The sequence below is a fragment of the Passer domesticus genome, chromosome 4 (assembly GCF_036417665.1).
Source record: "Passer domesticus isolate bPasDom1 chromosome 4, bPasDom1.hap1, whole genome shotgun sequence".
NCBI lineage: Eukaryota > Metazoa > Chordata > Aves > Passeriformes > Passeridae > Passer > Passer domesticus.
The window spans coordinates 57,570,735-57,583,850 of NC_087477.1; the positions used below are offsets into that span (position 1 = coordinate 57,570,735).

At 40.5% G+C, this 13,116-nt stretch overlaps 1 protein-coding gene across 5 annotated transcripts in view; it reads left to right on the top strand.

Annotated features, from left to right (window-relative positions):
- LNX1 (ligand of numb-protein X 1) overlaps positions 1–13,116 on the top strand; it is a 120,773-nt gene that overhangs the window by 32,340 nt on the left and 75,317 nt on the right. For 2 of the 5 annotated variants that reach the window (XM_064418149.1, XM_064418147.1), the window contains exons 1-2: positions 8,847–8,946; positions 9,493–9,597. The exons of 1 other annotated variant lie outside the window; for it this stretch is intronic. The gene's annotated coding sequence lies outside the window, so the exon portion shown is untranslated. Of the gene's footprint in view, positions 1–8,846; positions 8,947–9,492; positions 9,598–13,116 lie in introns of those variants that run through there. 2 more of the 5 variants (XM_064418154.1, XM_064418151.1) reach the window with 2 other exon arrangements.

Below are 13,116 nucleotides of genomic sequence, written 5' to 3' on the forward strand. Positions count from 1 at the left end.
GGTTACATTTCTGAGCTAAAGACCTTCAATTATCACCATCTCAGTTTGCAACAGGCGTTGCTAGCAAAGTTCTCTGTATATGTATAACATGTTGTACTTTTCATTGTTGCCTGTGTGTCCTGTGTGGACATGTTTTTGTTCCTTACAACTTTTGTTTCTGGTGTAATCTATATTGTATCCATTGCACTCTCCCTTCAGTAAATAAATCAGCAATTTAGCACCCAGCATGTGAAAGGAGTGTGCTTAGACTGATGCTCAGCTCAGTGAAAGAGAGGTTATCTGCAAGTGTGCACTATTCCCTGTTTGCTGAGCTTGCTGGATCAGCACACAGTGCCACAATCTCCAGGCAACAACGTGTTCAGATTGAACGTGCTGGGCTGCTCAGGAACCAGTGGGATGAAAAATTCTCTCTGCCTTTGCGGTGGCCCCTTTCTGTGTGCACTTTCCCAGCAGCTACCTTTCATGGTTTGCTGTGTTGATATAATAAAACTTGCAGTGTGTGTGATCAAAGGAACACTTACATTCCTGAAAGCACACCATTCCTGCAATTGTACCAATTAGTCCAGTAAAAGATACAACTTTTCCACATACAGAGAAGATCCCTTACCTCTCCAAGGTAAGAGCAGAGTGTCCATAATGCCCATAGCACCCTGACTCAAATTTATGTCTTTGCAAGTTTTTATTGTATTGATGGAAGTGACACAATTTGTAAAGCATGCCCTGTTTTTCTTAGCTGAATTGCACAGACTCCAAACACTTCAAGGGACAATCCAAGGTTCAGTGCTGAGTTTTGTCCTCTTACGAGAAGGCAGGTACCAGCGCAGTAACCAGGCAGGTCCGAGAGGTCCGTGGGCCCCTGCCTGTTCCCAGATGGTTTCTGCAGAAGGTTCTAGTTTGTGCTGTGTGGAAAAAAGACAGTTATAAGTGGGTAACTGTGAGACATGCGCAGCTAATAAGGCATTTTTTTCTCCTGTGTGGAACACATCTGGGTCTCTTCAGAGAGTTTCCATCACTGGCTCAAGCCAGCACTGAGCCTTTTGGCTGCAAGGTGTTGCAAGTATTGCAGAAGACTGCAGTTCCTTGATAAGTTGTGTCTGTGTGGCCTACATGGAGCACTTACACTGATATTAAAAACTTGCTGAATTATTTTGCAAGGCCACCTGCAAAAACATGACACTGATGCAGAAAGAATGACGCTGAGTGCCATTTTTTAAACAGTGCTGCAGAGATTGTGTTCCAGCCAGCCCATGTCAGCATTCCACAGGTCAGCACAAAATATCCATGTTGGTTTTGGACTGACTACATACCATGGAGCTAAACCCTCTACTGGCTTGTAATATATACTGTACTAAAAGATGGAGAGATTGAATAGGTGTGGCTGGGACGAAATATCCTGGCTCTTGGGAACTGCCACAACTGTATTTAAAGCAACTGCATGCAGAAGGGGGTTAAGAAAGTAAATGTGGTTCAAATTTTCCTTGTCAGGAACAAATTAAATCAGCATGGTAGAGGATCCAAAGAGAAATACATTTGGAAATGCTTATATGCTGAAGCTGGGAATCTGGGTAATAAGTAAGAGCAACTAGAATTTATTAATGATCAAGATAGATTCAACTTAATTGTCTCATCAGGCTACAGTGCTAGAGGGCTCAATATGTTAGGATATTGTATTAGTTGTTTAAACAGTCCAAGAGTGACAAAAGAAATTGTGTGAGGGCAATGATTCTGTCTATGACCTTGTGACATATATCTGCCTTAGAACTGGGAGGGGAAGGATCTTAGGAAATGCAGCACAATAAAAGTGCTGATAATCAAGGTTCAGCAGTGAGCAGAGGTGGGCAGAGGAGACATTATAAGTAATTGAAATTAATCTAAAGACAGCTTGGGCTACTATTGCATGTGGGGAGGCAACTGTGTAATTATGGGGAACTTTATTTGGCACACCTGCTGAAGATTTCATTTAGGTAGTGGTGAAACATCAATAGATAGCTTTAAGTACTGGGTGATTGTTCTGCAAAAAAAAAAGTTGTTAGACCTGGAGTGGAAGAATCTTCCTTTTAGGTAGCCTGATAGATAAAAGTGAATTTATCCACTAGACTGGAAATCAAGTGTTGTCTCAGGAAAAACTGATCATGACCTGGTTACATCTAATATGCTTCAAGAGAATATAGTCCCAAATCATAATATTCACACATGCTAATTTGAAAAGGCCAATTTCCCAAAGCTAAGGACTGCTCTTAATAAAACTGAATAAGCAGAGGCATGGAGGCATGAACAAAACTGAAAGCTTTTCAAGATCTTACTAAACGGGCAAAACGTTAAGACAACATGTATGGCAAAAGAAGACAGAAAGTAGAAATGGACTTACTGTTCTGTATACATGTTTTTAAAGAGATATCAGTTTTTCCACACTTATCTATATATGGGACTGCATAGGTATGCATATCTACAGGTACCTGTGTGGGCATGCAAGCGCACAGTACTTGCATATTTAAATATACCCTGTGGCTGTATATTGGAAAAATAGGCTATAAAAGGGAGATAAATATCCATTGATATACATATGTTATTAAGCATGGAAATCAATAGCAACACCTAAACCAAAATCTACTCCTGGCAAGCAAATGGTGTTCTGAAAGAGTTTTAAATTTATGGGAAAAAAAGGAAAAAAAAGTAGCAATTATGTGGGCCAAACAAGGATTATAGGTACTGAAACTGTTAATAAGAAATGTATAGATGGCTGAAATGTTCAGAAAATATTTCTGGTTTATGTTTTGAAAGAAAAAATATGGTTTGTTTATATCATGTGAGGAGGATGAATTCTTTTCTAGCCCATCTGCAACTAAAGAGTGTTAGACAATTCCTACTTTGAGGAATCAGCTTTGAGGCAGTAGCCCCTGTTTTGTGAGCAGCTATGCATTCTATTTTTTTCTCTTAAGTTGGCTGAGAAATTTTCTGGCCCACTGATAAGAACAATTGATAAATATGGGAACATTGGAGCAATCTGCCAAGACTGAAAACATGCTCATTTTTTCTTTTGCCAGTGCCCCAGTGGCACAAACAGGATAATTCTGATAACAGCATGGCAGTCAGCCTGACCTCACTTGCAGCAAAATAACAGAGAAGCTGATATGGGAATTCAAGTATAAAGAACAGGACTATTGTTAATGGCAGCTAATGATGCTTTTACTGAATTCAGGTCTTGTCAGGTAAGCTTGGCTTGCTTATTTAATGTACAATTACTCAACTGGTAAAAAAAGTAACTATAGGTCTAATGAAAACTGGATGTCTTCAGTTTGATATCCTACCATAATTTGATAAAAAATCTAGCAAAATCACTCTAAAAAGAAATTTTTTAGTGAGATTCCATAGCCAGATCAAGACTCAAACCTCTTCTGGCAATGTTCACTACTTAATCTTGCAGGAAAAATACTGAACTACTCACTGATTATGCATGGCACTAGAGAAAAGGGAATCTGACTTGTCTCAGAAGTGGACTTCAGACTGAAAAATGTGTGCTTTAGCATGGTCAAGTGTAAAATTATAAACCTGGAAACTGGGAACATGTACCATAGGGGGGAGACAGCTTCAGAAAAAAAAAAAAAGACTTTAGAAAGACCTTGGAGATTTTAATGGACAAGCTTAGAATGTAGTCATAGCTCTATGGGAGGGCAAAGTATCTGGTGTGTTCCTTGAGTACCTGTGCAAAGGTCTGATTTTGTCTGTGTTTATCTTATGTATGCATATGGACAGATTCATGGAGTAAGACCAATCCCATCACAGGCAGCATTTTAAAAGAGGATTTTAAATTGGATGCGAATGCAGGGAATAGCAAAAAATATTTCATGAGGGCTAGCTAATACACCTGCAATACTGGCAGTTCTCTACCACAGCCTTTTTGTTCCACATGAAAAATAGATGAGGATATTAGTACAAATATAACACAGTTAGAGGTACAAGGTACAGATACCAGCTCCTTCATCTTCCCAGGAAATGCATAACATGAATTGATGACAATAATCTGAGGTAGTGTCACTAAATTAGCAATAAATTATCCATGTGTTTTTACATGCATGCACAATTAATTCTCAGAATAAGACACCAAAAAGACCAGTGGACTCCCCACCTTTTTGTTCTTCAGACCAGAGTGGAATGCCTTTCTAGAAAGATTCCTTATAGGGTTAAACCCAGGCAGTGGTTTCCATAAAGGGACAGAGCAGGGTGTGTGCAGCTTGTGACATGCAAGCAGTCACACAAGATGACCTCCATCTCTCAACAAATATTGAACTCTTCAGTTATAAACCTGAATGTAAAAGTTAATTCAAGAGTGGACTGAGCACACTATGTATTTGTACATGCTTAAAGTACAGAAATTTCACCCCACCCTAAAACATTTCCTTTACCTCGTCTAACAAAGTATGGGAGAATTAGTGAGATGCTCTTTATGCCAGAGACTTTGGTAATTAGGAGCAAATCACTTAATTTTGGTGCCTTGATTTGCCCACTTCTAGACAATGAATCTCAGTTTTCCTCAGTTCCTCTCTTTGTGCTGGAGAGACTTCTGGGCAGAACTGCATAAATGTGTTCTTCCAAAAAGACACAAATAGTCTGAAAACTTGGGAGGGCACAGGACTGATGTTTCAAATAGATCAGAGAGCTTTCACCCTGCAGAAGGTATTCATGTTACCTTGGTCAGCAATCCATCTGTACTGTGAACCTTGACGAGATAAATATAATTGTCCTCGGGTTGGTTATATAACGAGCTTGCTTTGCAATTTAACTAATGAATGTGTTGAGAGACCAGATTAATCTTCTAACTTCAAGAATTTCTCCCAGTGGAAAACATATAGTGCCTGCCTATCTGTAATATTATCCTCTCCCTACAGCCAGAATTATTTGGCCACTTGAATGTTTGTTTTGCTTATGTATGTAAAGCACATGTGTTCATAAATTTTTTTCTGGAAGAGGTGGAAGGACCCCAAGATTCCTTGAGATTTTACAGCTGGGTCTGTGGGCTTTCCAAATCAAGGCCATTCCTGAGGGATGCCATACAGGCTGTTTGGTGGGATGATTTTAGTTGCTGGTATGGTACAAGTTACTGGTTTGGGATTTTTCTCAGCAGGGCCATGTTTAATCCTGTGCTCTTTTAGTTTCTGAAAGCAGTTCATTTCAGAAAAATAGTAGTCTGGTACTATTGCTGGTTCATTAATTGAGGTCAATAGATTATTTTAATCTTGAGATTTTAATTTCCTCATTATGCTCTTGTTCTTCTCAGGAGCCACCTAGAAAATGTAAAGATACTGGATACAGAAGAACTAGTAAATGCTCATGAAAAATGAAACACAACTTCCCAGAGTAATATACACTTTGTAAGAGCTTTGCCAACTGTAAATTATACCAAGTGGGTCAATTTTGGAAGTCAACATCTTAGTTAAACTGTCACACTGTACAGAATTGCCATTTAATACTGGTGATTAATGACTGCAGAGTTCAGTCTAATTTCCAAGCAGACTGGCAGTGGCACTCAGTAGTCAGCAGAGTCCATAGTACAAATGCTTGGCAATCCTTTTATGTTTTGTGATCCAATTCAGGTTGCTCACTTTCCACAAAGAGGAAACAAGAGACAGAACTGATATGAAAACACTGGCCTGAATGCTGGAGTTTTGTCTACATTTGATTATTCCCCTCCTAGGGTTTATTCCTATTCTTCAGTATGCCTCTGCAAGCTGAGGTGCAATCCCATGGGAGAACATTGGATGCTCATGCCAGATGTGCATGCGACCAGCCATTTGGAGGTCAGGAGAGACAGTTTCATCTGGGGGACTTCAAACAGTCTCATCTGTCCCCACCACTCCAAGTTGTGTCCCACAGCTCTTGATGCTCTTTTCCTGGCATCATTCCTTCTCACTGCTCCTCCACTGAGTCAGAAGGCCACCCAGGTCTACCTGTTCCCTTTGTCCTGGTCTCCATCCCACTGTCCCTCTATGGGGGTCAGGGACAAGGGTGTGTTTTACCATTGTGGGTACATCATAGAAATCCCCAAGGAATCTCTAGTGCTGTTGAGTACTTGAAAGAGACAGTATGGCTCAGTCCCCTGCCACAGCTGTGTGGACAGGAATGTAACATGCACTGGAGAAAGATCTTTTATTTCCTTTTTTGTAAGCAGTGTGCTGCCTGGCCTGGACCAGGGACTGGGAGAGAGTGGTCAGTGGCAGGCAAAGAGTTGACCTGACCTCTGCCTCTTCTGCTCTGGTTTCATGGGGCTTCACAGGAGGATGCATGGGCCTGTGTTTTTGCAGGACACGGTGATCTTTTCAACCCAACACAGATGGCATCCATTATAGTATTATCAACTAGCATTGATTACTACAGTTTTCCCTAATATGACATGACTAATCTTCTAAGGTAGCTTGCACACAGTGTACTGCCAATGCTTTCAATGTATGCTGAAATCATTTAGTTGAAGTAAATAAATGAGTAAGTCTAATACAATAGAGTTTATGGCATATTTTCCTCCTGGAAATAATTTCAGCAGTAGTGAAGTCTGGAATATCTACAACTTGAAATGTCTGTCCTTATACCTGTATTTGCACAACTTGAGATACATGTACAAATTTATTTTAAAATTAAACAGCTAAATATGTAACTTTTTCCTGCCTCCAATGTATGAATCTGTACCAGGAAATTAGAAGTTTATCAAATCATGGTATCAATGAACCAGTCAGATCTATGATACCTTGTCATTCTGGTGCCAATTAATGAATTGTAGTAGGAAAATGCTCTCTCACTTTTTTTGTGATGTTGGTGAAGAAAATCTGCTGTAAGCAAAGGAGGGAACTGATAAATAATACAGTACACAGTAGTTTAAAGGAAATTCTTCTATGTTCCTTCCCAGCAGATGAAAGACAGGTTCAGCTAGGATCTTACATCAACAGGTACCAAAAAGCTCACCAGCAATTTGGTTCAGAGCCAATACATAACTTCTAGGAAAATAATTTGCCTGGTATGTATAAAGAAGTATAAATGCTATTCCAGAGTGAAGAATTTGGACAGGAATGAGTGCCCAAGAGGGCTGTTTTTGTGAGCAGGAGAGCAGAGAGAATTTTGTCTGAGCAGAGACTTACAGAATTTGAGTGGAAAGGAAAACAGGAAAGCATATAATGAGATAGGAAAGGCAATTTAAGCAATTCAGTAACATTAGCGTGAGAACAAATGAGTTTGAGCTGGCCCTTAGTCTGGAAACTTAGAAAAGCCTCCCAGCAGTGGGAGGGAGGGCAAACTTGGCTAGTTGCTAGGATGGAAATTAGGTCTGTAACTGAGCATCTGATGTGGTCACCTGTGACAACAGGGCTCTGGGTTTCCTAATCTGGGGCGAGCGGCCTCAGAGAGACCTCCCATGCGAGGAAGGATTTAAACACAGGCTTTGCTCTGTGGGGATGTATTTGCTAATGTTTAAGCTTCTGTAGCTTAAGCATGTTTTTAAAAGTACATTTCATATGCATAGTTCAATTTTGCAGACAACTGACGCATGAGGCTTGCATATCTGGCCTTGTGACTGCCGTGGACATCTGGTCCCGTGCGGGCTGTGTCTCCCATTCTGCACCCATCCTGGGGGAAGAGCAGCAGCTGCACAGTGCCCCAGATCCAGCACAGCACTGCCTGGGTTTGGAACAGCTGCACACTGAGCACTGCAGACTGGCTTGGCATGAACCCATCCCAGGTTTTCTTGAGCAGCGTGGAGCTGAGGTGCTGTGCTGTCAGGGCAGAAAAAAGGCAAATATTACTGCAAGGAAGCATCCATCCAGCTAAGAGTATGGCTGTGACACTTGGTGGTAGGACTTGATATGTCCCTTGATGATTTCTTAAAATAAATATTTAACAAGGGATTTTATAGTCACAAATAACAAGCACGCTTTTCAAATGTTTGAAGGGAAAAAAAACTTGCATAAGAATAAATTGGAGGCCAAGACCTGGTAGCCAAAGATGTTTATATCAAATGCTGAGGATTTCCTCCTGCCTGTTTTCAGAATATACTGCAGTTTCTTGATTCAAGTCCATCTCCAAAGCTGCTTTGCTTCCTGAATAACACTTCCTTCCTTCAGAGCAAATGCTTAAGATGGCTGAAGCCATTGCATTTATTAGTGATTCATGTAGTTGGAAGATGAGGTCTTCTTTTCATCTATTGAAAATATTTTTTGAAAAAAAGATCTTTTTTGCTGCTGTTTTTTCACTCAGCTGTTGCATCATAGTGCAGCAGCATGACACCTTATCTACAGTACAACATTTTATCAGCTTGGGTGTTTCTTAAATTGAAAATTACTGGGTAAAAGGTTTAACACAGTCTTAATTTTGCAAAGTTCAGAAAATTAACAGAGCTTGTATTTTCAGACAGCTAATTCTGGAGTTTACAAATTGCTTTTATGTGGTTCAAGTGTTCAACACCAAGTATAAAGGAACAAGGTGAAGATTCAGATTCCAAACTATTGATTCCGGGTAGCACTTGTGGACCCTATCTTCCTTTCCAAAGGGGAAAGCCAACATGGATCTTCTGCCTTGAAGTAATTTTCGGATGTCCCAGTGGTATTTGTTAAATTTGAGCCATGTTGATTGTCAGGTTAAAAGAAGAAAAGAAATGCAAGGAAGAACCTGACTGAAAATGAACTTTGGTATATGCCGGAAAGAAAAGTAAAAGCTTCAAGTTACACTATTGTATGAGCAACCTGCACATGCTTATCTGCCTGCGGGAGACATGACCGGGAGGGTGTGGTCTTTTAAACCTTAAACTGCTCAGGTTTATGCAATTCAGCTTTTCTGTCCCTTCTGCCATGCCACAGCCTCGCGGTGTGACCGGGGTGCCGGCGGCTGCCAGCCTGCAGCGGGGGGCTGAGCCCCGGCCTGCTGAACCCGCATCTGCACGGCTCCCCGAGGCACAGCACAGCCACACACGTGAGTTGAAAGCCTTGTATCTTCCTTTGTCATGTTCCTGCTTTCCCCCCTGAGCTTGGCGTGAGTTGTTCCAGAGGAGCAAAGGTGCAAAAAACGCTCTGGTAAAAAAGCCAGCCCTCAGGTCCAAACCTCAGGCTGCACACTGCAGAGTGCCATGCAGCCAGGCAGTGATAAATATCTACTGTGTCTGTCATTAGTGATTCAGCTTCCCCATAGCCTAGTGTAGAACTTGTTTGCATAATCTAACAGAAATTACTATATAACATGTAGGTTGCTGTGCTTCTTGCTAAAATACTGTTAAAATACTGTTAAATACTACTTACATACATACGTGCTGGTATGCAAAAACACTGCTTAGTTCATAGCCTTTTTGTTAGCTAGATGTGCTTGGGTTTCTGTCTTCCCTGTTGCTAAGAAGGTCTATTTCTTCAGTAAAGTGTGTTGAAATGCAAACAATTATTTGTGGAGAGGTGCCATTTGTACTGCAGCTGCTTTAGCCCATCGTTTTATTAATCCTCTGGAAACCCATTTCTTCCCCTCCCCCAGGTTAAAACCCACAAAGTCTCGCTGCAGCTGTAGGAGGTAAATTGAGGCTACGTTCACCACCGCTGTATCTTCCTGCTTGATTTTATGCACAGAACTGCAGCTGAGGTGAGAAAAAAAAAAGAACTTGATTTAGTTTTTATCTTTAGCTCATGTTCTTCACGCTTAAGCTTACACTCAGTTCTTTGCTCAAAACATCTTGTAATTCAGTACCAGTATATGCAGCAATTGCAAACCTGTGAATATATGTGAATAGTTCTTATAAGTTTTATTCCTATCCATAAGACTGATTGTTCACGTGAGAATGTGTATATTCACAGTGCCAACTGAGAACCTGGAACAGCAGTGGGGACACGTGGACATCCTCACTCACCAAAATGTATACTTAGAGCACTCAGTAGACAAGAGGTCCAAGCATATAAATCAGAAGGAACCTGTTCACATGTTTAAACTTTTGGGTTGTTTTTAATGACGGGGGATAGACCACTTGCATCAAGCTCTCTGCCACTTTTACATCTGCCAAAGAAAAACACAAAAAGCAGAAAAGGTGCATATTATACTTGTATGTCATGTTTTTCTATGATGCCTGATAACTAGGAAAGGGTTCCTTCAACAGCAGAAAAAGCAAGATAACCTTAAGTGACTGTACTGGGCACTATGCAAGGCACTTGCTTTCCCACAATCTTTTGTAGAATGGAGCTCCCACTGCCCAAAACACTTTCATTTGCTCATTCAGGTTCATGCAGAACAACATCAAGGCAGTTCCATCACTTCATTGAGACAGCAGTGTCTCTTATCTGCTGTTGTTGGAAAAGCACAAATGCTGATCTGCAAATAAAAGCCAGAAATCACTGTCAGGAATTTGGAAAGCTTCTGATGTGTGAGGAGTTGTATCCTCAATACTCCCATCTACTTTTCTAAGACTGAAAATTCCTCTTAAGGAAGTGATCTGTTACTAATTTGTGTTTTATTCTTCCACCCCAAACCTCAGCGCCTACGTGTATTTTCCAAAGATGTAAATTGAATCAATCTGGGAAAGCTTGTCTCATTGTTGTCTTATCCTTGCCCCCTGAAAACACTCTCTAACTGCTAATTTCTCTTACTTGTGGTCCTGTAGAAGTGTCCTCCCCTTTGCTCACATGGGTTCTGCTTTCGTAAGGATATTCCAAACCCATGTGTTTGAACATTAACTGCATCAGGACTTTGTTGTAGCATAGAATTGGAAAGAGGAATGTTCCTGGCTCTGAGTTGTGATCATCTACTAGAAAAGAAAATTGAATTGTCTTTTGGAAGAAGTTTGAATGTGCTGGCATCTTCCCTAGCATAGTGTTTCTTTAGTAAAATGGAAATAAATTTTGCACGCAGGATGAGATGATAGATTAGCTCCATTTCTCTGCAAACCAGGAAATCAAGCAGCATTGTTTCCAGAAGGAAAGTAAATTAATACAGGCTTTCAAACGTAGAGAGTCTCCTCAAGGCTGGCTGCTGGAGGGAAGCAGTCTGGTATTTCTGGAGATGTCAGCCGTTTCTGCAGGGCTGGGTGCTGCCACCTGGCTCCTCTCACTGTCAGGGCAAATGGAGGTTTGTGGCTGATTTGGAGGGATTTTGTGGCCAGAGCCTTTTGAGGAGGTAATGAGACCCCACTCTTGTTAAATGGGGTGACACTGGTGTCCTGCAATGCTGTCTGACTGAGCACTTGTTTGCAGTGCATGCCCAGTTCTTTCACAGAAATTAGAGGCTGGGATGGACACAAACGCAGTTGATCTTTCCAAGGCTTTCCCTAAAGGCTCAACCTGAATCTGCAAAAGCAATCATTATCTGAATCATGGGATTCAAAAGGATTCAGCACAGAAGACAAACTTTCACCTTCAATACATGTTCAGAGAATGGTTAGTTGGCAGTTCCTGTTGTGTACAACTGCTTCCCACTGTGTCCTGCTCTCATCCCTCTGAGTAAAAATTAATTCCTTCTTTACAAGGAGCTAAACACTCAAACTTCCTACCTGTCTAGCTGTTAATGGAATCCTCTCATTGGTCCTCCAGTTTCACTTTAATACACCAGCAACATTCTTGCTGAAACAAAGATTCTTAATAAAATAAATGGGTTTTATCTGCCAGAAATTTCTTATTAAGGAATGCTTCCTATTTCTCTGTCTGGATTGGTATATCTTTCAGAAAATGTCTTGTTTGAAAGCAGATAAATTTTGATTGATTTTGGATATAATTCCTGTCTACTTTTTGCTTGTCTTTTCCTTAACCTTTTGCTTTCCATGCTTACAGCTACATGGTATAGATTGTGTTGAAATGCTGATGTTAAAAAAGTGTAGGTGATGCTATTATCTTATTTTCTACTACAAAGCTGATTTTGTACTATATATTTAACAGCATCAGTTCTCACAGGATTTTACAAATAGAACACAGTGCTGGGAAGTATAGCTTTGGGTTCTTATCGTTTCAGTCTGAGATCAGTAATTATACTACTGCTGTTTGAAATAATATCTCAATTTAGATCTAGTCAGAAAAGGTCTGAGGCACTGAAATAAATTTGGCTTGTAGGAGGAATTTCAAAGAATTAAAAAATCCCCTTGCCTGCCTGCACACAGCAGATAACATCTGATTGTGAGAAAGGATGCAGGAAGCAGGACAGTTTAAGCATGTAATTCCTAATTGGTTTCTCATCACGGGACTAAACAGCACACAATTGGTCTTCATACCCACAGAACCGGTTCTGGAAGCAGATATTAATTCAGCCACAGACTTAACTATCTTTCCCAGGCTGGTGTCACTCGTGTGTCCTGGCTGACAAAACCTTAGTAAGTCTCTTGTTGTTAAGGGGAATATTACAAGGCCATCAGCAACGCATGCATGTTAATTAGCAATGGGCTTTGGGGAAGTTCCCATGAAGGCCCAATTAAAGCAGTGATGAATCAAGTCCAGTGAGTACTACCACACTCAGAGATGTTGTTTCCCAGCACTGAGCAGATGAAGACAGAACCAGGCTCTACAGGATGTGTTTTGGTGGCTGAGGTCTTGGTCACTATAATAAACAAAATTTACTTGCTGAGACTTTTGTTGGGCAGGGAGCTTAGTCATTATCCTGCTACAAAAAAACCAAAAAAACAAAACAAAAAAACCCCAAAAAAACAACAACCAAAAAAAAAAAAACCCCAAAAAAAAAACCAAAAAAAAAAAACACAAACAAACAAACAAAAAAAAAAGGTGCCCTGGAACAGAAACTATTGCACAGCCTCATCTAGAGAGATCTGCTTCCACTCCTGCTTGAATACTATAGGTTTATCCAGTCCTTTCCATTTTAAATAGTTATAAGCTCTACTGCACACCTAACTCCCAAATTAGCAATGGGGACTATCAGCAGATATAAATGGGCACTGTCAGCAGTACTTTACAAGAGAGGTCTGTTCAAGAGCCAAAATGTAACTTGTGTCAGCTCCAGAAAACTGATAGTCAGACCACAGTAACTGGACACTGGGTTCACCAGTGTCCAGGATTATCTCCCTCTTTCCAAAAGTACATTTTTCTCAAATGTGATATTCAGTACTCAGCAGTACATAAAATTGTAAGGTCATCAAAATTTCTTCTCCTTGTCCACCAAAATTTCTATTTATGG